The sequence below is a fragment of the Carassius carassius genome, chromosome 8, assembly GCF_963082965.1.
Source record: "Carassius carassius chromosome 8, fCarCar2.1, whole genome shotgun sequence".
NCBI lineage: Eukaryota > Metazoa > Chordata > Actinopteri > Cypriniformes > Cyprinidae > Carassius > Carassius carassius.
The window spans coordinates 16,951,542-16,977,290 of record NC_081762.1 but is presented as its reverse complement, the minus strand read 5'-3'; positions in this window follow the sequence as shown (position 1 = coordinate 16,977,290).

Below are 25,749 nucleotides of genomic sequence, written 5' to 3'. Positions count from 1 at the left end.
TTCGTGTTTTCATTCCAGAGTTTGAGGTGTGAGCATCACAGCAGCTCCCCAGAGCTTAGACTGAGCAAGCCCTCAAAGACCAGAGACAAGAAGAACATGATCTCACATTGGTACAACACTGCTTCAAAAAGAAAAGTGAAAATCTGATACACGGAGAAAAGGATAAAGAATACCTACCTTACTAACCTGTTCTCTTTGACCACTGACAAATAAAATAAATTACACATTTATGTAATGTATATCAAGACCACAAACTTTTAGAATCCCATAGAGTGCCTGCTGAAAGTATTGCTTATTTGTATGTTTTCATTTAGCTCCTTGTTTACTAGGAGCAACATCAAATGTGTCCTTTTATGCAAGTCAGGTTACTGTGCAAACATGCCCTCTAAGTTAAAAATGCCACAGAAATGCTTTGTTAAAATATCTCATTCATATAATGCACTATTTTATGTAATTGTCCAGTCATTAAAATTCAAAATACAATTCATATTCTGTTTCCTGTTCCAACTTCCAAATAATTTTTACCTCCTGTTTTCCTTGTCTTGTGAATAATGCCTACAGGTGCTGGTCATATAATTAGAATAACATCAAAAAGGTGATTTATTTCACTAATTCCATTCAAAAAGTGAAACTATATTTTATTCATTCTTTTGATGATTATAACTGACAAACTAAGGAAAATCCCAAATTCAGTATCTCAGAAAATCAGAATATTGTGAAAAGGTTCAATATCGAAGACACCTGGTGCCACACTCTAATCAGCTAATTAACTCAAAACACCTGCAAAGGCCTTTAAATGGTCTTTCAGTCTAGTTCTACACAATCAGGCTACACAATCATGGGGAAGACTGCTGACTGGACAGTTGTCCAAAAGACGACCATTGACACCTTGCACAAGGAGGGAAAGACCTAAAAGGTCATTACAAAAGAGGCTGGCTGTTCACAAAGCTCTGTGTCCAAGCACTTTAATAGAGAGGCGAAGGGAAGGAAAAGATGTGGTAGAAAAAAAAGTGGATTGTGAAACAAAACCCATTCAAAAATGTGGGGGAGATTCACAAAGAGTGGACTGCAGCTGGAGTCAGTGCTTCAAGAACCACTACGTATAGACGTATGCAAGACATGTATTTCAGCTGTCGCATTCCTTGTGTCAAGCCACTCTTGAACAACAGACAGCGTCAGAAGCGTCTCGCCTGTGAGAGTGAGTGAGTGGTCCAAAGTTATGTTCTCTGATGAAAGTAAATGTTGCATGTCCTTTTTGGAAATCAGGGTCCGAGAGTCTGGAGGAAGAGAGGAGAGGCACACAATCCACATTGCTTGAGGTCCAGAGTGATGGTTTGGGGTGCCATGTCATTTGCTGGTGTTGGTCCACTGTGTTTTCAGAGGTTCAAGGTCAACGCAGCTGTATACCAGGAAGTTTCAGAGCACTTCATGCTTCCTGCTGCTGACCAACTTTATTGAGATGCAGATTTCATTTTCCAACAGGACTTGGCACCTGCACACAGTGCCAAAGCTACCAGTACCTGGTTAAAGGACCATGGTATCCCTGTTCTTAACTGGCCAGCAAATTTGCCTGACCTTAACCCCATAGAAAATCTATGGGGTATTGTGAAGAGGAAGATGCAATATGCCAGACCCAAGAATGCAGAAAAGCTGAAGGCCACTATCAGAGCAACCTGGGCTCTCATAACACCTAAGCAGTACCACAGACTGATCGATTCCATGCTTTGCTGCATCGTTTCAGTAATTCAGGCAAAAGGAGACCCAACTAAGTATTGAGTGCTGTACATGTTCATACTTTTCATGTTCATACTTTTCAATTGGCCAAGATTTATAAAAATCCTTTCTTTGTATTGGTCTTAAGTAATATTCTAATTTTCTGAGATACTGAATTTGGGATTTTACTTAGTTGTCAGTTATAATCATCAAAATTAAAATAAATAAACATATGAAATACATCAGTCTGTGTGTAATGAATGAATATAATATACAAATTTCACTTTTTGAATGGAATTAGTGAAATAAATACACTTTTTGATCATATTCTAATTATATGACCAGCAACTGTAATTCATGATAATTTATAAATAAAGGAGTGGAATAGAATGAGGACTTCAAACTCAAAATTGTGGTGAGCAAACGATTCCAAAAACAGTATGTTTTAACAAATGTTAGGCTGCACATTTTTATTTCTTTTTTTTCACCATTGCTAATAATTCTTTGATGGCAATTCAGCAAATAAGAATGATTTCTGAAGGGACGTGTAACACTAGCTATGTTGCCATAACCCTGTCTTGATGTGCGTTTTGAAGAACTGCATCAGAAACGAGTGATGGAAACACCATATTTCGAAAAAAAAATCCCTTTATTCACAGAAAAAGCTTTTTATGCTCGCTTGAAGTGGTTTTTGACTTATGTGGAAAAAAAAATTAAGCAAATAAGTGGAGATGGAAATGCATTTTGCTAATAAATTCTTCCCATGTTCATCAAAAAAGTAATGTGACTGCGCTATGGGACAGCTGTTTTACACGTTAAATTCGCAACTTTGGATACTGACTAAAATTCTAAAATTCATCATCATAGGAATAAAATGCATTTTAAAATATATTAAAATACTAAAAATTTTGTAATAATATTGTTTACAATATTACTTTTTTAATGTATTTTTGATCAATGAATTTATCCTTGGGGAGCATGAAAGAATTCTTTCAAAAACATTTACAAATATTGCAGTACCATTTAAAAGTTTGGTACTGGTATCTTCATATTTAGCACTTGATGAAACTGAACTATGAGTAAGTGAATACGATTCAGGCTTTAGCACTGAAATATTGTTCAGTAAATTCATCCAATAGAAAAAAAATAAAAATACACATCTTTTAACTGACCATGTCATGTCACTGGAAAATCCTTTGCTACTATTGATACCTTTTTAATGTTTCTGAGTTTCTCATAACAAGCAATTCAATGAAACTAAATTGGCAGAACATACATTAAAACTGTGTCTCTCAATATGCCCAGCTGTCTCTGTTGTTATGGTGAACACTGAAACGAGCAATAAAGTGATTCGCCTCAAGGCAAAGTGGTCAGGTTTGTGGACTGTGTTTGTAAATGCAGGTCTTTTTTGTCTCAGCGTGTTCTAGCTCAGTGGAAGTTCATGTGGGGATAACTTCATTGAGGAGCAGTGTGAAGTCCTCACTCCTGTGTGTTCTGCAGCAGTTGGGTGTGTGGGAGTGACTGATCTGGCACTCTCCCACACCATCTGGTCATAGTATAATGTTCAAACATGCTCAGGCTCATGCCTGTCTCTAAACACTCGACTGTTCACTTTGAATGACTGGTACACCTGTGCAGGACTGCTCTTGTAGATTGCTAATCACAATGACCATCAAGCCAGAGTCAAAAAAACTGTATGATAAAGTACCGAATAGATAATTAACAGAAACATGGTGTATATAAACTATAAATCGGCCTTAATTAAGTTACCCTCAATAAATATGTCGAATTCATGAAAGATGGCAGGCTGATTCTTTCCATAAATGTTATTTAGTCTCACAGAGCCAGAATTTGATTATAGCCACATAATGTCTGGATCCAACAATCCACTTGGATAAGAAGGCGCCAAATGACACAGTTATTTTATGCGACCTGAAGGGGCAAATCTGAAATCACCATAGAAAGGCAGATATGCATGACCATTGGATCATTCAAGTAATGATAGAAATTTCTACAAAAGGGTGTACAGACCGCATTTATTTTTTACTTTTTATTAGTATATCAGACTATTGTGCCCATGCTTATGTTTCTGAAACATCAAAGATGTGCTTGGTCACATTGTATGCTTTTGATTCACTAAAAAGAACAAGTTCATAAGAGTGATTCATTTATAAATCAGAAAATAGTGGTTTTGCTGTACAGCATGTTTTTGGTTCACTAAAAATAATATTTTGTGAATCAGTAGTGGCCTGTATCTTTTTGATTTACTAAAAATACTATGTCCATAAGAGTCATTCATTCATGAATCAGACTATATTGTTCATTCTGTATGTTTTTGATTCATTAAAAAGAATATGTTCATAAGAGTCATTCATGTGAATCAGACTATAGTGGTCATGTATGTTCTTGATTTACAGAAAATAATGTTTTTTTTTTTGTGAATAGTACTTCAGTGGCAAAATGTATGTTTTCATTCACTAAATCTGTTTTAAAAGAGTCATTTATTTGTAAATTGGACAGTGGTCACACAATTTGACAGTCTATGAACAATGTCTGGGCTACTACTGTTTGTTACTGTGTGTTTTTGAGATTAAATTGGTATTTTAGATTTGTTGCTTGTTAGACTAACCGACATTGCCAGTCAGTAAAGTGTATACAAACTAGATAAACCATTTCGAGATTGAACCCATCGTCTTATTTCGGGTCCATTTCAGTCATATCGACAAAAGGCAGTGGTGTCTTTACCAGTCTCAGTTGTCTTGTCTGCTGCTCAGGTGCCTGTGGAGTTGAATTAAATGGCGCAGGTAAAGTGGGCTCTGTTTGCCGGATGAGACAGACTGTCTCCTTGAATCTTCAGCATCTGGTCTCCCTCTGTCCTCACTGAAGGGCTATGGCCCCGCTGCAATGAGCCTTAATCTGGGAGATCACTTTTTATCCTGCAGGTTCCAGGGGCAATGTGGAGGAACATATCAAGCCATCTCTATGGATTAGGCCTTGCGCATTCTTGTGGGGACAAGTGAAGGGAAGGAAGTCAATCTCTAGGGTATTGTGGCTTTACCCTTTCACCCTCTCACTGGTTTTTTTTGTTTCTTTTTTGGTCTCACTGTCGGAGTGTTCTGTTATTGTTACTTCAGTGCGTTTATTGCTTCAGCAGTTGGTTTACAGTCTGGTGGCAGACTGGTATCTGGCCTGATACCTTGATCATATCATAATTATTCAAGGAACCAAATCCATTTACAATGTAGTTTTACCCTAGGTTTTACAGACAAGGCTTAAGCCTAGTCCCAGACTAAAATGTAGATCTGAGCTGTTCAACTGTAAGAAAAAAAAAAAAAAAACCTTACTGGTGTGCATCTTGAGACAAAACAAAACACATATATTTTAAGCTCTGTCTGATCTTAAAAATATATCAGTGTTTTTGTTTTGTCTCAAGAAGCACACCAGGGGCCCGTTCTTCGTACGTCGCTAACTCAGTTAGCTGGATTTGATTGTTGACGATTTGGCGTGATCTTGGATCATTTGGTTCTTCGAAGCTCATCCCGGAGCTGCTGTCATAGCAACAGGTCCGTAAGCTTAAACCTGCTCGGGAGCAGGCTTATTTCATGTAAACAGGATTAGATCGCTTCTTTTCAACCAGAACTGATACTCAAAATATGTCTGCTACCACCGCTACTTTATTACAAGTGTATCGTACTGATCCAGGGACAATAATTTAAAATAATAATCATTTAAAAAATTATTTTAAAATAATATAAAAATGCTGTGTAGTCCATAACAGCCTACTATAGACAGCCAGTTTTACTCACTGAAATATTTATTTGTCATAAAAGTATTACTTCATAATTGTATTAGAGTCTTACACACATGCTATACAGATAATAGAGTTGTGCATTATTTTGAGTGATGACGGCTATTATAAGAGTGGCTTGATGGAGTGCAGGAGATGCAGATAACATGATATTGACCCTTAAGAAACTTTCATTAATGCTGTCACGTAACAAATCTGTCCAAATATAAAATGAAATGAATAGATAATTTCTACACTGAAATAAAAATGTAAAGACTGCACAACTATTATAAATTGCGAATCTAAATAATTGAGAATCATGAAAAAAAAAATAAAAAAAAATAAAAACATGTATCTATTATCTGTTTCATGTATCTATTATAACATTTATGCAGTTTTGTTTGCTTGGCTGTTTCCTAGAAATTTTGGTCCAGAAATTTTGTCAAGTTTTTCGTCAGGTGTCGTTTTAAATTATATGACGTCATTACATTGCCGTCTTGCCACCAGCCAATCACTGCACTGCTGATCATGGTTTCGAGTATCGATACATATCCCCTTTTAAGCCAACACATGAACGCGCAATTATCTCAGATAACTCAATCCAGCAATACTAATCATACACAACAGGTGTGTTCGAAGAACCCAATTAGCCGGATCATGATTAGCACGATGATATCATCTTGGATGTGTCATTTGATCTCGGATGTAATAAGCGACGCACGAAGAACGGGCCCCAGTAAGGTGTTTTTTTTTTGTTTTTTTTCTAAGGCATGTTTATAAAATTACTTACATCTCCTAAATGAACTATGGCCTAATCCTGGCTTAGTCTGAACCCTGTCTGTGAAACCTGGGGCCTATTTCATAAAACAAGTTTACCAAATAAGCCAGCCTTATTTCAGTTAGTCTGACTTATTTTTAACCAAATCAGCTTACAAGAAGTCAGACTAACAGAAATAAACCTGGGGCCTGTTCTTCGTACGTCGCTTATTACATCCGAGATCAAATGACACATCCAAGATGATATCATCATGCTAATCATGATCCGGCTAATTGGGTTCTTCGAACACACCTGTTGTGTATGATTAGTATTGCTGGATTGAGTTATCTGAGATAATTGCGCGTTCATGTGTTGGCTTAAAAGTGGATATGTATCGATACTCGAAACCTCGATCAGCAGTGCAGCGATTGGCTGGTGGCAAGACAGCAATGTAATGACGTCATATAATTTAAAATGACACCCGACGAAAAACTTGACAAATTTCTGGACTTTTATAAGGAAACAGCCAAGCAAACAAAACTGCATAAATGTTATAATAGATACATGAAACAGATAATAGATACATGTTTTTATTTTTTTTTTGAATTTTTTTCATGATTCCCAATTATTTAGATTCGCAATTTATAATAGTTGTACAGTCTTTACATTTTTATTTCAATGTAGAAATTATCTATTCATTTCATTTTATATTTGGACAGATTTGTTACGTGACAGCATTAATGAAAGTTTCTTAAGGGTCAATATCATGTTATCTGCATCTCCTGCACTCCATCAAGCCACTCTTATAATAGCCGTCATCACTCAAAATAATGCACGACTCTATTATCTGTATAGCATGTGCGCAAGACTCTAATACAATTATGAAGTAATACTTTTATGACAAATAAATATTTCAGTGAGTAAAACTGGCTGTCTATAGTAGGCTGTTATGGACTACACAGCATTTTTATATTATTTTAAAATAATTTTTTAAATGATTATTATTTTAGATTATTGTCCCTGGATCAGTAAGATACACTTGTAATAAAGTAGCGGTGGTAGCAGACATATTTTGAGTATCAGTTCTGGTTGAAAAGAAGCGATCTAATCCTGTTTACATGAAATAAGCCTGCTCCTGAGCAGGTTTAAGCTTACGGACCTGTTGCTATGACAGCAGCTCCGGGATGAGCTTCGAAGAACCAAATGATCCAAGATCACGCCAAATCGTCAACAATCAAATCCAGCTAACTGAGTTAGCGACGTACGAAGAACGGGCCCCTGGTTTCTTTGGTAAACTTGTTTTATGAAAGGCCCAAGGCTTTAGTGTTGTTGTTGTTACTTTTTTATTCACCAAAACAGCTGTATTATTATTTTATGACCACTTTTCACGTTCTTGCTGTCCCTTAGAATTAAGCAGGCCATTTTTATTCTTATTTTTTCACTGCCGAAGACTGTTTAAACCAGGGTTGCATGCTATTAAGTATCAAATCAAGAAATAATTTATACTGTAGTTCTTATTCAGGTCCTGAATTTGAAGTACTATAGAAAACAATTAGAATTTTAAATGTAAAGGAAGTAGAATTAAAATTCTAAGAAATTTAATCAAGACTAATTTATAACTAGAACATCAAGGTTTGTAGACAGAAATAGGTATGGATGGATGGAGGGAAATATATAGAGATGGAGTTAGATAGATAGAGAGACAGAGAGAGAGATGGATAGAGAGAGCAATGGATGTGGATACAGAAAAAGGAATAGAGTTTGATAGATTATAGAGAGATTGATATAGGGATGGATGGAGGGAAAGATTAAGGGTTCACGATAAAGATCGGCCGATCATTAATGCTCATCAAGTGCGTGATTTCACATAGAGCAGCTGTTACTACACAGAGCCGTTGTTAACTGACTATCTGCGCAAATAAATGCTGATAATGAACGTGGATTTGCACAGCTCGTCAGTTAACAACAGCTCTGTGTAGTAACAGCTGCTCTATGTGAAATCATGCACCTGATGGAATTTACCGGTGATTAGAGAACTGGCTTTACTGACGAGATGCGCATTAATGATCGGCCGATCTTTATCTGTGCATCTTTATCCTAGGAAAGATATAGAGATGGATGGATTGATAGAAAGAGAGATAGTGATAACTAAGTCACTTTGGATTCAAAACAACAACTACTAACCATCAGATGGAGTTTGTTGTACAGCTAGCCATCAGTTTTGGCAGTAAATAACATTACTATCCCAAGGTTACACCGGGAGACAGTAAGGTCTGGATAGACCTGCGCTGTCCTCGGCATAAAACAACCTGCCAACCGTAATCTGATACACATATTCATTTACAGAGGTATCCATATAGCATTTCTGCACTAATGGTTGTGTACGATGAAAAAAGTGAGCATGTTAAAGAAAATAGTGTCTGTCTGTATATATGTCTTTGACAGTGTCCTATGCTAGATTCACTCTAGTGGAGCGCTACGGCAGGCATCGATGAAGCCGAGGTAAAGAAGAGCCGGTGCCCTGATTTCTCCTCCACCAGTGACAGCACAGAGTAATGACTGGTAATGCTTCAGTGTGATTACTGCACGTCATTTTTCTTTTTTCTCTCGTGTTCACTCTCCAAGAGAATGTTTTATCTGTGAAAGCGTGTGTACTCATGTGTGCGTGATTTGGGGTGTGTGTGTGCGAGAGAGAGAGAGAGAGAGAGAGAGAGAGAGAGAGAGAGACAAATACCGATGTTGCAGTGCACAACACAAAGTAACGATAAATGACAAAAAGTGAATGAAGAAAACAAACAGAATCCGAGAGATGGCAAAACAAAGATTTTATGGAAAAAAAAAACATTTGATGTGACCCTCTCCCCAAGAAATGAAATGTCTGCTTTCTGTCTTTACTGTGACCAAAAATAATAACACATAACAAATAAATGTTTCATTCGTAACATGTCAGTTTGACCAGAGCTGCAGTCCGAAATCATCAATACCTGGAATCAAACACATTTCCCTGCAGAGATGCCAACATCTGTAGTGCATTTATGGTAAAATGACTTCAAAAGCATGCTGGGTGTTGTTTCCAGGAGGTAGTCTTGTGATATACAGCAATGCACATTAGTTTTTCTGTCTTTATACAATCTATCAAGGACGGGGGAGAGAATTGCTTCTTTATTCGCTGCCTGAAGTTATTACATCACTTCATGAATTTCATCAAAATGTTTTTTGCATGAATTTGTCATTACCAGGGCTGCAAAGAATCTGTACCCATCTGTCATTTATAACGTTCTAGCACCATGTGTGTTCCTCTATTAATTATTCATTAATAACTTGGTTTGTTTTGTTTTTCAGCTAGTGTAGTTATATTAGACATATTTAAAAGATTTACCATGTCTAAACTCGTTATTCAGAATGATCAAAAATCAATTCAGGAAATACAAATGTTACTTAAGCAAAATACCTTCATTAAATCTTAGGGTAAATATAATCAATTAAATCAAATTCTGATTAAATTAATCCAACAAAAAGTCCATTGGGAGTTTGTAGATTGCTGGATCATTCCTTCACATAATGGACAGAACTTTTCTCACATTTGATTCCTGGATGGATGAATGAATGGATGGATGGATGGATAGATGAATAGATACACTAGATAGATAGATAGATAGATAGATAGATAGATAGATAGATAGATAGATAGATAGATAGGTCTGGCACTTCGCATCATCATTCACGACAAGTTCAACTTTGCTTGACAGCTCCGATTTGTAATAACTTCTGTGCTGTCAGGGCCTGTAAACTCTCTTCTGTCACTTTTCCAACTTGCAGGAAAGACCTCCAGCCCTGAGATCCATCTTGCAGACTGCTCTGGGCTGACTGCCTGGCCATCCTGCCCGCCTTCCCAGGCCAGATGCAGCGAGGCCAGATGGAGGAGCTAATCACTGGAGCAGCAGGCAGTGCGGCCGCTCCTGATCAGAACGTGTTTAGGTAGCCCACGGGACGGGGTTCAGTATGTTCATTCGCCCACAAGCTGCCACATCATCTTGTGGCTGTCTCTGTCTGTCTGTCCCTTTCTGAACAGTGTTTTTGTGTACAGTAGCTTGGTTCATTTTGTATATGCTGCACTTACAAAAATATGATATTAATTCACTTTTGAGTATAGATAAAATAACAAGGTAAAATAACAAAACTACAGTACTGTTGGATTTTCTTTTTATGTTTTGTGCCACAATATGTGTTGGAGTAGTAGTAGTAGTAGTAGTAGTAGTAGTAATAATAATAATAATAAAAATAATAATAATAATAAGCATGTATTTGTTTTCTTTTTTATTATTACTTATTTTAAAAGAAAGACAGTGTTTCTTTTTTGAGACACGAAGGCAAAAACGTTTAGTTCAATAAATGTAACCTAAATTCATCATAACCTTTTTAATATTATGCCTATAATTAATTTTCTTTGTACTTTGTGTTGCAAAAATTGCATTATGAAAGTTTTTAATTAAGAAAATGGCTTAAAATTAAATTAAATGGTAATTATAATGCTTTACAGGACCAATAATGAAAGGATAGTTCAGCTCAAAACAACCTTTTCATTTTTTCCCTTTCTGGTGTGTTTCCAAACCTGTGATTTCTTCCAGTTTTCTTCTATGGAACACTAAAGAAAATTGATGAGGGAAGACGGATTAGAGGATGTTTTTGTCCTCAAGAAAGAAAATACCATAAAATTATATTGTATTTTCAGAGTTTTTCAAAGCCGCACAATAACTCTATGTGAGGCAGAGGCCGAAAATGTAAGCTGCTATTAACTAAAAAATAAAAGCTTGCATCTGGTGTGTCAGCACATGTTTATCTCAGAACAGATGCTTTTCCATATGTTTCAGGAAAAGAACACTAAGTGTTCTCACAGACCTTTTTAATGATGTCTAGACATCATAAGTAGCTGAGCAGAGAACAGGAGCCCTGTAGCTGCTGTTGGAGTGAGATGACATGGCTCACTGCTGTTCCTCACGACCCCCTGCTGAATGAAGGCTGCATTGCTGAACTGAGCAGCGCTCCTTCAATGCAGTCTACTTTACACCCTCTTTAGAAAGACTGACACACTGGTTCTTTAGGGGGGAGACAATTATACAGTCTGCATGGCACTAAGATGAACTGTGGGGCTCCAGGAACAGACTCTGGGGTCTTGCTTGTCAGTCATGTCATTATGAATTACCCCCTTCCGACCCACCCTTACCCTCGACCCTGTCTGAAGACATGAGGTCACCAGAAGCAGACAAGGTAAAAAGGAAGTGCTGCCTAATTCAGCATTTGCATTTTTGCTGCGTAATGCCAACCTATCATGTTCACCTGACTTAGGTCACTTGAAACATTAAAATACATGAACATAAAACTGTCCAAGTGTAATATACTGTACGAGAAACATTGTACAGCTGAAGATGATGACATAATTTTTCTGTAATTTAAATGTTTATGTATTTTTGCAACACAAAATGTAAACAGAAAATAACAGAAAACTGTAAATATAGGCAAAAAGAATTCATGCCAATTTGGTTTAATTTTATAATTGTTTTAGATTTGTCTAATGTTAATTGAAAAAAAAAATGTATATATATATATATATATATATATATATATATAGTTAAAATATTAAATATTGTGAAATATTGTTATTAATATTATTACATAATATTAATATTATAAATATATTTTTCATTTTACTATAAATGTAATTTATTCCCTCACGTGAGATCATGTAACACTAAAGATAAAAAAAGGAAATAATGGCTACTCAAACTTCAGTTTTCCCATCACAGGAATACATTTAAAAAAACATTAAAATAGAAAACAGTTCTTTTACATTCTAACAATATTTCACAGTAGTGCTGTTTTTACAATAGATCAAATAACTGCAGTCTTGGTAAGCATGATACTTCTTTCAGTAACAATAAAAAGTTCCAAACTTTTGACCAGTAGTGTATTTATAAACTCAGACACAGAGAGGGAACTTGGCCTAATATTAGCAGTTCACAATAATGCTAGACTTGGCAAAAAAAATGTTCTCTCACAGACTTTTTAACCTCCTGGGGCATAATTTTAGACATTGTTGGCCCAAGTTCAGAGCACAGCATCAGTGTCCAAAGTGGACAGATAGTAGACAGGGGGTTTAACATCATAGGCTTGTGTGTTCTGAGTTGCCAGCTCTCTCCACAGGGAGCATGGGAGTTATTTTAATAGTTCTGTGAGACCTGACGACAGGTTAATTTGCCTTTCAGAATGCAGTCTTTGCCCCTGCTGGCTTCTTCTGTGGCTTCCTCTATGTGGTGACAGCTTACTCATTGATCCAGAATGATCATGACAATGGCATATATCATATTTCATTGTAAGAAATGACAGCAAGAAGTGACTTCTAAGTGCAGGTCCTGCTGGGATAACTGATATTTCATTACAACTGTAGAAACCGCAATGTATACATGCAGAATTATACAATACGAGTCCATTCTCTTATATAAGTGTGCTTAACCTTGAATAAACCAAATCCCTACCTCATTCTCAAATTTCAGCTACAATTTTCATTGTGCCCTCCTCCATGCTGTGCAATGTTGAATTGGGTTCCTTGCCACTGGAGAGCAGGATGGGATTTGACAGGGCGACCCCTTCTGCACTCTTTTGGAGCAGTGCGCTTGACAGAAACTCATTAATTATCTTGGGCGGGGTAGCATCTCGTGAAGCCTTCACGAAAGGATGCCAGTCACCTGCCCACTTGAGCTGAAAAATCGTTAGAGACTCTTAACATTCTTGCCTACGTGTTCATCCCGTCAGTGAGAGAATACTGCCTGCTGTCCGACGCTGTCAGACTCTATTGTACTGGAGCCGAACACAGAGGCCCGGTTTGAAGCTGAAATGGAGAAGACAGGTGAGGGAATGAACAAAGTTGGTGTGTATGAGGGAGCAGCGCTCCATAAGGCTTTTTGGTAGGCGTGAGGTTCCTACAGTGCATGTCCTGGGACCACAACTAGAAATTAAATTTCATGTTTTGTGTTTCTGGCATGGAACTAGGTGTGGGCAAAATATGATTAGAGACAATAAACCAGTAGGAATCTGATAAATGACAAATTTTGGATTTGGTAACCCATACTCTGAATTGGTGCTCTGCATTTGACCCATCCAAGTGCACACACACACACACTGTGAACACACACCCTGAGCAGTGGGCAGCTAGTTGATCCATCGCCCGGGGAGCAATTGGGGGTTCAGTGCCTTGCTCAAGGGCACTTCAGCCATGGGTACTGAAGGGTGGAAAAGAGCGCTGTTCATTCAGCGCTCTCTTCCACCCTCAGTAATTGATAGTATTGTGGTTATGCATGTGTAACATTACTGTGCTGTGTCATCATGAAATCTTTTAATTGCATTGTTTAGCCTGACAGTTTGAACAAACATTTAGTGAGTATTTACACAATTGCTTATGTCTTGAATATAAACAGCTGGGAGAAAATCTGTGTCGGGATATTAGTGTTTCAAGGCTGAAGAGTGATGTGCAAATACATGTGCAAGCTTTTATTACAAAGAGACATGGTCGTAACAGGCATGGGTCAAACACTGGCAAACAGGTATATAGAGGGCAAGACAAAGTATATTCCTAGGGCATGCGTGGGTCTTCAATGAACGAAAAAATATCCCGAGGGCTAAGCAAGAGGGGTAATCCAGAATCCAGAGCAAAGGGTCAAAACATGAGATACAGGGCAAGGCAGGAAGAAGACTAAACTATGAAAACTAGAAACCGAAACAAGACTATGAAAACAATCACGGAATGGCTTGCTATCGCTAGTAGAAAGATATGTGCAGAACAATACTCGGCAGTGTGAGGGGAAGTCCAATGCTTATAAAGCGAGTCTGATGATTGTGCTGTGTCTGTGTGGTTGGTCTCAGGTGCATGGTGTGATTGTTATCAGGTGAATGTGATTGGTGCAATGGAGCATGGGAAATGTAGTCAAGGGTGCACTGTGTAGTGTGAGAGTCCGTGTTGTGGATGATGACCTCTGGTGGTGAATTAAAGGAAGTTCAGTGACCGGATCATGACAATTAGATCCATGCAGCTTAATCCATTTACCTTAAGATAATCTTGATATGTTTTTATATATATATTTTTAAAACCTTACATTGGTTAGGTTAGTAGTAGTTTTATGTATCCAGCAACAATAATCATATCATGATCACTTTGTTGAAAACAAAAAAAAAATCTAATATAGTAATATAATATTAAATGTCATATCTACACTAAAGAAGGAATTTAAATGATAAATCTTCCTTTTCATTGTGCCAAAACAATCAATATAGGTCTGATTTGTGAATGAATCATTCTGAATGTTTTTGGGAATGAGATCAACAGATTATTGAGACAATTTGACAAAAGAATGAGTCATTCGTAAATCAAACATTGCTGTCTTTGTTATAAATGCACTAGTTTGATACATGGCGGGAGTCAAGATTTTCAGTAAATAATTGTATAAATTTGGTGCTTTTGTGAAGCTGTAACATATTGACTCTTTATTAGTACTTATGAAGCACATATTCTGTATGACCATATTCTACATCCCTAATCCTACCCAATACCTAAACTTAACAACTACTTTACTAACTATTAATAAGCAGCAAATTAGATGTTTATTGAGGCAAATGTTTTAGTTAATTGTTTGTTGATAGCAAGAAGTGTGACCAAATATAAGTGTACAGTTATTTTGTTTATTATGCTTATTATGACATGCTGTACGGGTGAGTAAATGATGACAGAATATCTTTACATCTTACTATGGTAGTAATACTGACACAGTATGCCAGATTTGATTCAGTGGTGTACTACAGGTTCATCTGAGAGAAAAATCCACCAAGTCAAGCAGAAAGGTCAAATAAAGGACATTTTAGGTCTTTGTGCATGCCTGTGTTTTCGGGACAGTGAGGTGGGTTTAGTCTGAAAAGGGTAGAATGGAATTTTCAACTATGCCTTGACCTGGTTTTCCCAGTGTAATGGCATTGTATTACAGCCAGTTCCAGCTTAGTGAGTCTTAAGATTGAGCCCTTTTGCAGTTCAGACTGCTGTGACATTCTGTTGGGCCGCTTTGCTTTGTCCTTGGGTGCAAATCGCATCAGATCTCTCATCAGAAGCCTTTGCATGCTGGGGTGACATTGGCAACGAGAGATGTCAAGGATCTGATTGGTCTATCAAGGTTAAATCAAATTAATGATTCACTTGCAAATCATTGACAGAATTCACTTTAATGGTGCCATGAGGGAATGCTTTGAAAAATGAGACATCTTGATTTGGTTTTATTTGTTTTAATACTCAAGTTTGAAAAATAGCCCTATGTTTATAATGTTTATTTTATTTATTATTTTGTTTTCACTGATGTTCACCTGAGGGCCTGATTTCATCGGCGAAATGCCTTGCTGTGCAACTCCTGGAGGCATTTCTGACGAGCTGCCTATAAAACCATATGAATGCTTTGACCTTAAAACAATACAGTATATTTACTTAACATGATGGATGTGGAGGAAGGTTCTTTAAGTGGCTGTGCATCTGAACGGGCTACGAAACCCTTGAGTCTTAGCAATACAAATTTAATTTCAAAGCAACGGTTTCCCATTGAATATCAGTTTGCCGACACCCCAGTGAGTGCAGCAAACAGAGAGAGATGTTGTTTTTTGACACTCTCATTGTTCATCCCTACATATGCCCCGCTAGGTTCTGTGTGATGAAGCAATTAAAATTGATCTTGTGTCTAATCGAAACAAAATTGGTTGGAGTGGACCATTTCTCACATGACACATCAATCTCTTTTGCTCTGCTGTCTCCCCAGGGGTACATTTTACAGTTCCTAAAAGCTATCCCGTGCAGCGTGGTTCATTAAGAGACTCGCTGTGATAAAGGTGATTTACATATATTTCATGCGGAGGCCGGAAATCCCTGTAGCTGAAGTGTATCTTAAAATAAATCCTAGTATTACTCTCTCAAAATCGTTTATCTTGATAATATGAGCAGACAAGAAAGTTTGTTTTGTTGTATAGAATGAAGACATATTTCTCACTATCCACAAATTCACAAGGGTTCTGACTTCCATAAAGTGCACTAAACTTTTACAGCATCTTATTTACTTACCCACAATTCAGTTTAGCCAGATGTTTTGTTCATTTTCAATTCATCATGGCAGCAGTTGTCTACTAAATGAAGGAGAAGAACACTGCAGAAAAGAAAATCATTTGGTTTCAAAGCAAAAGTTGTTCCTGGTTCTTAAACTATATCATAACCAATAATGGGCATTATCATATTTGCATTATCAAGATAATTATCATTATCATATTTTAATAATTCCTTTAGTGAATCTCAATCTGGAACTACAACAGGGTTTGAAACTGAGATCTGGTTCTTATTCAGAATCATTGACAAGATCAGTTTTACATTTATTTAAATTTCTTAACCTTTTCAGATATTTCTGAACTGTTAAGGGGATAAATTGAAATTGAAAATGTATTTGCACACCCTCGTGAATTTTTTCTTCTGTGGAACCTAAAAGAAGATATTTTGCGTATTGCTATGAACTTGCAATGAAAGCCAGTGGGCTTCAAAACAACATTAATTGAAGAAAACAAATCAAAAACATTACTGTGTTCTAAAAAAAAAAAAAAAAAAAAAAAGAGATTTAATATGTAAGATTTAATTTAATACTTCACAGAGAAATGCCTAATTAATTGTCCAGATATTTCCAAAGAAAAGTAACACATTGAAAGACTTATTTATTTAAAAAATACGGTGCAGATAAAATAAAGAAAACCATAGAAAAGGAATCAGAATAATTCTTTACTATTTCCATCTTTTATATGGACATTTCATGCAAATAACTGCCACAATGTAATTCATTCTTCATGAACTCCCTCCAATTCCTTTTGTATCTGTTTTATCTTTTTGTTGTCAGGATGTGTTTTTCATGTCTAGGATTTTCATAAGAATCTTTTCTCTCAGTATAACAGGGTTGTGAAAATGGATTGGTCTTAGATTGCTTATGTTTCTTGTGGCTTAAGCACATGGTCTGATTGTTATCGTCTGTCATCATGGCTGGCACACCCAGCGGCGGTCACTGATCAGTTGGGCATTGTGGATGTGCGGACATGTTCTTTTCTCTCTCGCTGTAGAGATAATACCAGAACAACTCTGATTGTTTTTGTGCCACAGCTTATGCTGGTAATCTGAAAGCCCATCGTCCTCCGCCTCAAATGAGACGGACTGATCATTTCAAATCTGTGATTGAATTCAAAGCAGATTTCTTTACTCTGGACGCTTACTGTAGAAACACAGTTAGGGGACAGTTTTAATGCTGTAGCCCAATAGTCTAAAAACTAGACATTAATAAACAACCTAGAATATTTGCTGCAATTAAAACTAAGGGTGCATTAAAAAGTCAATTTTCGAGCGTGTGGAAAACGATGCCGACCACCACTGATCTCTTTCAATTAAATTGCGAATTACTCATCACCTGGTTTAGGATCACCTCATCAATCATGAGTCCATAAACTGCATTTTCCAGGCATCCTAGGGCTTGTCACCTGCTGCTTCTGCCTTCCCTCTGCCAGCTCTCTTCGTCCCCCGCCTCTAATGTCTTTCCTCACTAATGACATTAGAATGTTCTGGGGGAAGAAGCGGCTGCTATCAGTGCAATTAAAGCACGGAGACTATTTTCATTTGGGACTTTAGCCAAATGACTGGTAGCACTGCTTCCAGGAAGACTTTTTTCTCTCTGGAAGAACTTTTAGGGTCATTCCTTCCTTACACATTTTTTGGAAAAAAAAAAAAAAAAAAAAAAAAAAAAAAAAAAAACAACCAACAACATAACAATGGACATTGTATAGAAGATAAACATTTCTAAACATTTTATGATGCTACATAAAGTATGCAAATCATGCAAAGACTTTTAACTGTGTTATATTATTTTTTCTGTTTTCAATATATATATATATATATATATATATATATATATATATATATATATATATATATATATATATATAGACATTACCTCTGCATGTAAATATGAATCAGTCTTTAAAAAAAACAAGGTAAACTAACTTTTAGCCCACAAGGCAAATAAATGTTGTTCATTTTTTGAGTATAGCACAAAATGATGCATTCAGGGGTGAATGTAGTTCAAATGCTTGATTTAGTCAGTATTCAGAACAACAACAAAGTGTGTAAAACCATTTGCTGCAGGCATTTACTCAGTGGTGAATGGTATGGACGGACTCCATTGCGGTGAGGTGATGTGCGTGTCCTTCTGTGGTGTTTTATTCATGGCAGTATCTATGGGTGCATTCTCACTTCAGAGGCCAGTGCAATGCTCTGTCTGTTTATCAGGAGCTGATAGGGGAGGTGTAACTCATCATGGGATAAGGGCACTCATTGCAGCCAGTGAACATGAAAATTGGATTCAGATAGATAAGTCAATCTTTGAGCCAGATCATTTTATGAGGCAGACTTAGAGCGAAGAAACACTGATACATTCTTGCATACATATATTAATAGTAAAAGGAAAGCTTTTACTGCGAATTGTCTGCATTATTAAATCTGTTTGCTTTTCTCATTTCACACGTAGGCCTGTGTTACAGCTCTGCTAAAATTTGATTTGGCATGTAGGGCAAATAAAGCAAGGAGTATTGATTTGAACTGAACTATGTCATTTTACAAAGAAGTGTGTACATGCATTCAGCTGTTATTTAAATTACATTTGTGTAGATAAAGATTAAGGTTACAACCTTAAATGCATGTTTAGATTTTAGTTTACAATGCAATGGGACAATTCATCATTCTGTGAACTGCTCAGAACAAAATGAACATCTTCCATGGAGCCTATAAGTTCTTTTTCCTTTCTCCTTTTTTAACTTTCTTTCTTTAAAAAAAAAACAAAAAAAATAACTATAAGGTAATTGCAATGGCAAACTCAATGGAGTGTGTTTATCTTGCCTCTCCACCCTGGGATTTGTGGGAAAATTCACCTAGTGCTTAATCTCGTGTGCAATGGTGCATAGACGAGTGAGGAAAAAGGTATTAGAAGGCAATATTTGAATACATTTCAAATCAAAAGGGAAGCAGATATGGATGCTATGGAGGAGAAAGCCCCCTCTTTCTCTTCTACTGTAAATAAAGAGTGGGAACGATGCAGGGAAGTGAAGAGTACGAAATGACACTTATATACACATTTGTTGTCCATCAAAAGCTAAAAGCTAAAAGCCAACTACAAAAACTTGATTACTTTACATAAAATACAATATATTAACAGGCCTATTGATGTGAATGTATTAAAGAGTAAAGTAATTAATTTCTTCCCTTAGTAGCTCTATAGCATCCAAAGAGGTCTATGTAGAAAGCTGTAACTATTAACATTTACATTCGTGTTAAAGGAAGATTTGTGGCTGGTGCAGAAAGTGTGCGTTTTGAAATCTGCTATAACATTACTATTTATTCTATTATCAATTTTTTTTTTTTAATTACTTTAATGGTCAAATTTAACTTTAACATTGGGTAACATCAACTAAGAACAATCATTTTTACTGCATTTGTAAATCTAGGTTAATGTTAGTAAAAATACTATGGTTTATAGTTTATTCTTGCTTTCTTAGCATAATACATTAACTAATCTTAATTTATAAAACTTGAAATGTTATAAAATATTAAATTTATAGTAAATAACAGTAAATAACATTAAGTTAGTTGAAGTAAATGCAGTATTGTATTCACCTATTACACTATTACTTTATTTTGTAAAATGATGCATTATTTTACTGCAAGTCAGGGCTAACTGGTCTTGCTAACCATTGCCCCTTTGGTAATGTCTGACATAGGATCATTCGGTAAAACAAGTACAGTTCATATTTGCTTCAGTTTATGTTCACATTCCAATAAACAATTATAAATATGACCACATTTACTGTAGTTTTGTGTGCATTTGTTCAGGATCAAATTCTCCAGCTGTTTGCTTTGTATTGCATGAAAAGGCATCGATTAAAAGATTATTTCATTTTACAGAAAACCAGATGTGACATTTAGCGCATGCACAGCAATTACATATTCAATAGTTTCAACATGTCCAGGATGAATAAGCTAATAGCTTCACTGAGAATAATTCACTATTGATCTGGAGGCTTGCATAATTCATGCTCTCGCTCGATAACCGTAGTTGTGGTCATTCAAGGATATATTTTGAACAAGGCTGGAAAGAATTAAATCACTGCCATTCTCTTTGTTGTAAAGGACATGGTATCCTCTGTGTGTGTTTTGTTTGTGTGTTTGTTTTTCAGGATAATCCTATGTTAATCAATGTTTCACACTGATAAAGTTATTTTTACTTCTTTTTTTCAATGCAGACTCAACATTTTTAATTTTTATTTATTTTTTTTTGACCATATCGGTAATTGTAATTTCACTTAGCTACCCAGGGGTCTTAACAGTCAGTGTTGCATCATGAAAACATGGTTTATCAGGCCGTGTTTGGCAGGGGTTTGGGGGTGGCATTGCTGTAGCATGCGCAGGCTGGATTAAGGACTGGGAGAGATGGGTAGTCTCACGGGGAAAGGCTCCTGCTTTTGTTTATTGCAGCATGAGTCTGCACATTCCTTATCAGCTATATGCACCGAGGCCTAAACAAACACACACTCTCTCTCCTGTTCGCTCTCTCCTGCTCACTCTCCTGCTCACTCTCCTGCTCTCTCTCCTTCTTACCTTACCATGTTGGAATGCCACTACCAAAATATACTTTATGCTAAATGTATATATAGTTTTCAAGTGTGTTTCAATGATACTTACATTTTGAGGTTTGGGGTTTCTTCTTTTGTGTGGCATGGGAAAATAACAGCATACAGGTACTGAACGGCAGGAATGGAAGTGAATGATTTTACATTTTTCACAGTATCATGGACAACCATTCAAAATACCTACCTAAATAAATTTCTGCAACACCATTATTACGTACCTTACTGCATGTTTCGCAGCAGTTTCAAAGTGAAACGTCATGTGAGTGCCGCTAAAACATGGCATTAATATGTGATCCTGGCACATTTTTGTTACATTGGTGCAGACACGCATTGCTGTGTTTTATTATGTTGCTTCAGGTATTGCAGTGATTCATAATTCAAATGTACAAGGACTTGCTCCTGCTCCAAGTGTTAAGATGCATGCTGAAAAAAATTGTGCCGCTCACACTTGCTATGTGAAACGAGCTAATGCTGATACTGTATATGTAAATGTCAACTTCTGGATTGTTTACATTGTTGCCAAATGTGAATAAACAATCGATGCTATCACCCAACTCTGATCTGCTTCTGAATTTCTGTAAAGCTACTTGGATATATATTCATATATATTGTTCTAATAAGTGGAGTCAACTATTCCACCTATACTACAAAATATAATATTAGAGCTAGTAATTGAGGTTAGAGCAATTAATAATGCAGTTACTAAAGCAGTCTAATGCAGTTACAAGAGAGAGAGAGAGAGAGAGAGAGAGAGAGAGAGAGAGAGAGAGAGAGAGAGAGAGAAAGAGTGAGAGAGAGAGAGAGAGAGAGAGAGAAAGAGAGAGAGAGACGTGCTCACTATATTATGAAATATCTGATATTCTGACTCTGAAATTTGTGCAAGTAAATCTATTTGGTAGTTTAAACACTTTAATACACTCAAATTACTATTTATACTTACACAATTTAATTATGGACAGTGGTTCCACACAACCAAATTGTGTTTTGATAACATTAATGGAATTTTTTGAATCTATGCAAACTCCTTGTGTTGTGACAACACAACTGAATGAGGTAGAATCTATGTGAAATAGTAATGTCCAACCAAATCAATTTATTCACTTTGCTTAAACTTAAACCAGTTAAGTTAACTGAACATGTTTTGGTTTATTACAATCTAGCCAAATTTATTTCACTCTATCAACATGAGGTTTTTTCTAATTACTCATTTAAATTATGGACAGTGGTTCCACACAATTAGTTCTAGTTACTTTAACTAAATATTTTCTATTTAAAGTGACTCCCTTCAACAAAGCATTTTTTGTGTGATTTGTCTTGTAATGAGTCAACAGACAAGATGTCACAAATGTGTATTTGTAAAACAAGCAATAAATAATTACAGTTAAATACAGTTTAAACCACATTACAAAATGACACAAAATAGCAAACTACAAACTACTCAGTTTCTAATTGGCATTCATGGGTAACCAATCAAAGCTTATTCCAGGAACAGGAACTGGCTCCAGAAATAACTTCTTCAGTACTCCAAATGTGTACCTGAGTTCAGGAGGGTTGCTCAAGTTCAGTCCATATATCAGTCCCAGCAACGTGGTTTTGCAGACTGTAAACTGCTAGGTCCTGAAGAACTGTATCCTTTAACACTCTGCTGGACTGTCTTCAATGACTGCAGCTTCAAATAGATTCCCACACGTCGTCTGGATCACCTCCTGATTGCTGGCAACGTCTGTATCCTAGAAGTATTTAAAAGGATGGAGAACTCAAATTCTTGTGTATTAACTTTAACAAATCATTTGTTAACCTTGAAAAAAAAAACTCACCATATACTCCATACTGCTAGGGTCTTCATTGGATACTTCAATTTCATTAGTCTGAAGATGAAAACAACAACATTTAGCCTTTGTTTTTTTTTCTAAAATTACATGAAAAAAAAGTCATTCATCTCCTTATGGGAAATACATGCAAGCAGTCAAGATGGGATTCTAACAAACATTACAGTGGAGAATGGTACACACATCTGGACGTAAATAATGCATGCGTGTGGTGCTGCTGACCTAGAACACGCATGTACTGAGCCTTGATTACACGCAGAGGAAAGCAATGTTTATGCCTCTTGTTACTCTCCATAATGGCGGAATATGTTATTTGGAGAAGAATGCACAAAAACGTATTCTTGTAGCTTTGTAAAAGTGTGGTTGAAGCATTGATGTCACATGAACTGTTTTACTGATGTCCTTACTATGACTCTGGGAACATTTCAGTTGCATTGCAGTCTTTATGGAGGTTCATAAAAATTTTCATAAAAATATTAGGGATGCACCGGTTTACCGGCCATAAATCGGAACTGGACGGTTTTTGCTTAAAATACACAATTGGTAATCGGCCGGTCTTTGGCCTTTTTTCGGCCGATTTTTTCGGAAGAGCGCCCGCGTTCTCAGATTACATTGTAATCATTCGCTATCATGTCATTTGTGTGGAAGTTATTTCGAAATCTGTGCGCAGGACACGGGCAGCCGTTCAGCACTGGAAGTGCAGAGCTATATGTCTGAGGCACAGATAACAGGAGCCACAAAAGAACAAAATAAGAGCCCCTTTCCTGTGCTCACTGAAGCTGCGCGAGCATACTGTACCTGCACACATGTAGACAGTGAAGGGATGTTCAGATCAACTTCTCGCGTGTTGAATGAGAAACGAAACTGACTAAACTGCGACAAAACTAAAATACTTTTTTTTGTGTGTGTGTAAAGTATAACTTGCAAACACATCTGAAAAGCCAGAAGTAAACATCAGTTCTGCATTAGGATGATTAATTTTATTTTACCTTAAAATTACATCGACTTAATTTGATGTAAAATCACCTGCTGTAGCACACTCAAATAAAGTGTTTCATTTATCCAATTAAAAAGAATATTGGGTAATTTTTTTAACTTCAGGCAATAGATATTTATTTTTCATTGGATCAAGTAAAAAAATATCGATGTAAATAATTACCCTATTTTTTTTTAATTGGATGAATGAAACACTTTGCATCTTTGTTTTATTCTCACCAAAATTATTTGACTTTAAAATTTATTTATATAGCATACTTTTATTTAGTCTCACTGGTAAAGACTTATTTTTTTAAACCAAATGTAAAATCTAAAACAAATACTAAATGCTGATTAAGAATCCTCTTAAGCCCCTTTCACACTGCACGTCGGACCCGGCAAATTGCAGGAACATTGCCGGGTGGCCTTCTGTGTGAAAGCAAAAACATCCCGGGATTGATTCCAGCATTGAACCCGGGTCGGGGACCTAGTAACATTGCCGGGTTCAATCCCGGGACGAGCGCTGTGTGAACAAAAGCCAGATCTAATGCCGTGTCGTAGTGATGACGCATGTTATCGTGCAACTCTTTTAGCAGCTGTTCTGAAGGAAGATCAACGTTCACAAAAAAAAAAAAAAGTGTTCAAACTGTATGAAGCAGAGATCAGTTAGTTCCTGAATTTCCGCGCTGACACTGAGGTCGTTCGCCAGCTTCAGTGAAAGTCTAACGTGCCTAAGGTTTTGACTCGTACATTACACGTCACGCCCTGATGTCACGTGTCGTTACGGGACCTGTATTTGCCGGAATCGCAGTGTGAAAGGGGCTTTAGAGCTTTTCCTCAATATTGGGACTGTAGAACTATGCAGTTGTTGCCTTTAATTTCACATGGTTGCAGTTAATCTTTTCATTTAAGGCCAGTTCTATGTCGTTTCAACCCAATTCAAAAACAAAAGCTAAATGCTGATGTCAGTACAGTTAATCTTTTCATTTAAGGCCAGTTCTATGTCGTTTCAACCCAATTCAAAAACAAAAGCTAAATGCTGATGTCTGTACCCTCTATGTTTGTATTGAATGTAGGCTACTTACTGTGCAGTTAATGCCGTTAATTTCAGACTGTCACGGTTATTGTTTTCAATAGCCAAAAGCCAGTTTAGCCTATTAAATACCAAATAAACATCTTGTTTATGCATACTTTCCTTCTTTCTTGTTTGTTGCTTAAAGATAAAAAAAAAAAAAACGGAAATCGGTATTGTCCAGTTTGCTCGTAAAAAAAATCGATATCGGCCATGAAAAATCATGATTGGGGCATCCCTAAAAAATTTCATAATTTGTGCTCTGAAGATGAATGATTGTCTTACGGGTTTGAAACGACATGAGTAATTAATGACATGTTTATTTTTGGATGATCTAGCCATTTAAACACACCTGAACCAGCAAATCAAGGTTCTTGGGAATTTTAAAACAAAAAAGTCTTACTAGAAGTTCCAGGCAGGTGTGTTAGAGCTATACTCCACAGAACACCGGCTTGAGCAGGTCTGGACACCCCTGCCTTGTATCAAAATAAATTGTTTTTGGGAGGCAAATGCATTCATAATCTGTCAGTTTATAGTAATACCACATATTTTGTATTTATTGTATTAATAAACCTAATCTTATTATATCTGTCTTTTTTTGTCAATTTCCAGTGGCCAGTGAGAGAATAATGTTTTAATACAAGGTTGTGTTGAGTGCAGTTGTTCTTACCTGTGTAGTGGGCACCAAGAGGGTTTCATTATTTGTCCAAGGACTCTTCTTCAGTATGCAAACATCTTCATAAGTTTTGTAGTGCGGATCCAGTTTGGCAAAGATTCTAATGGGCCTATGGTAATTCTGTATGTCTCAAATCCTGCACAAATCTGTAAACTCATG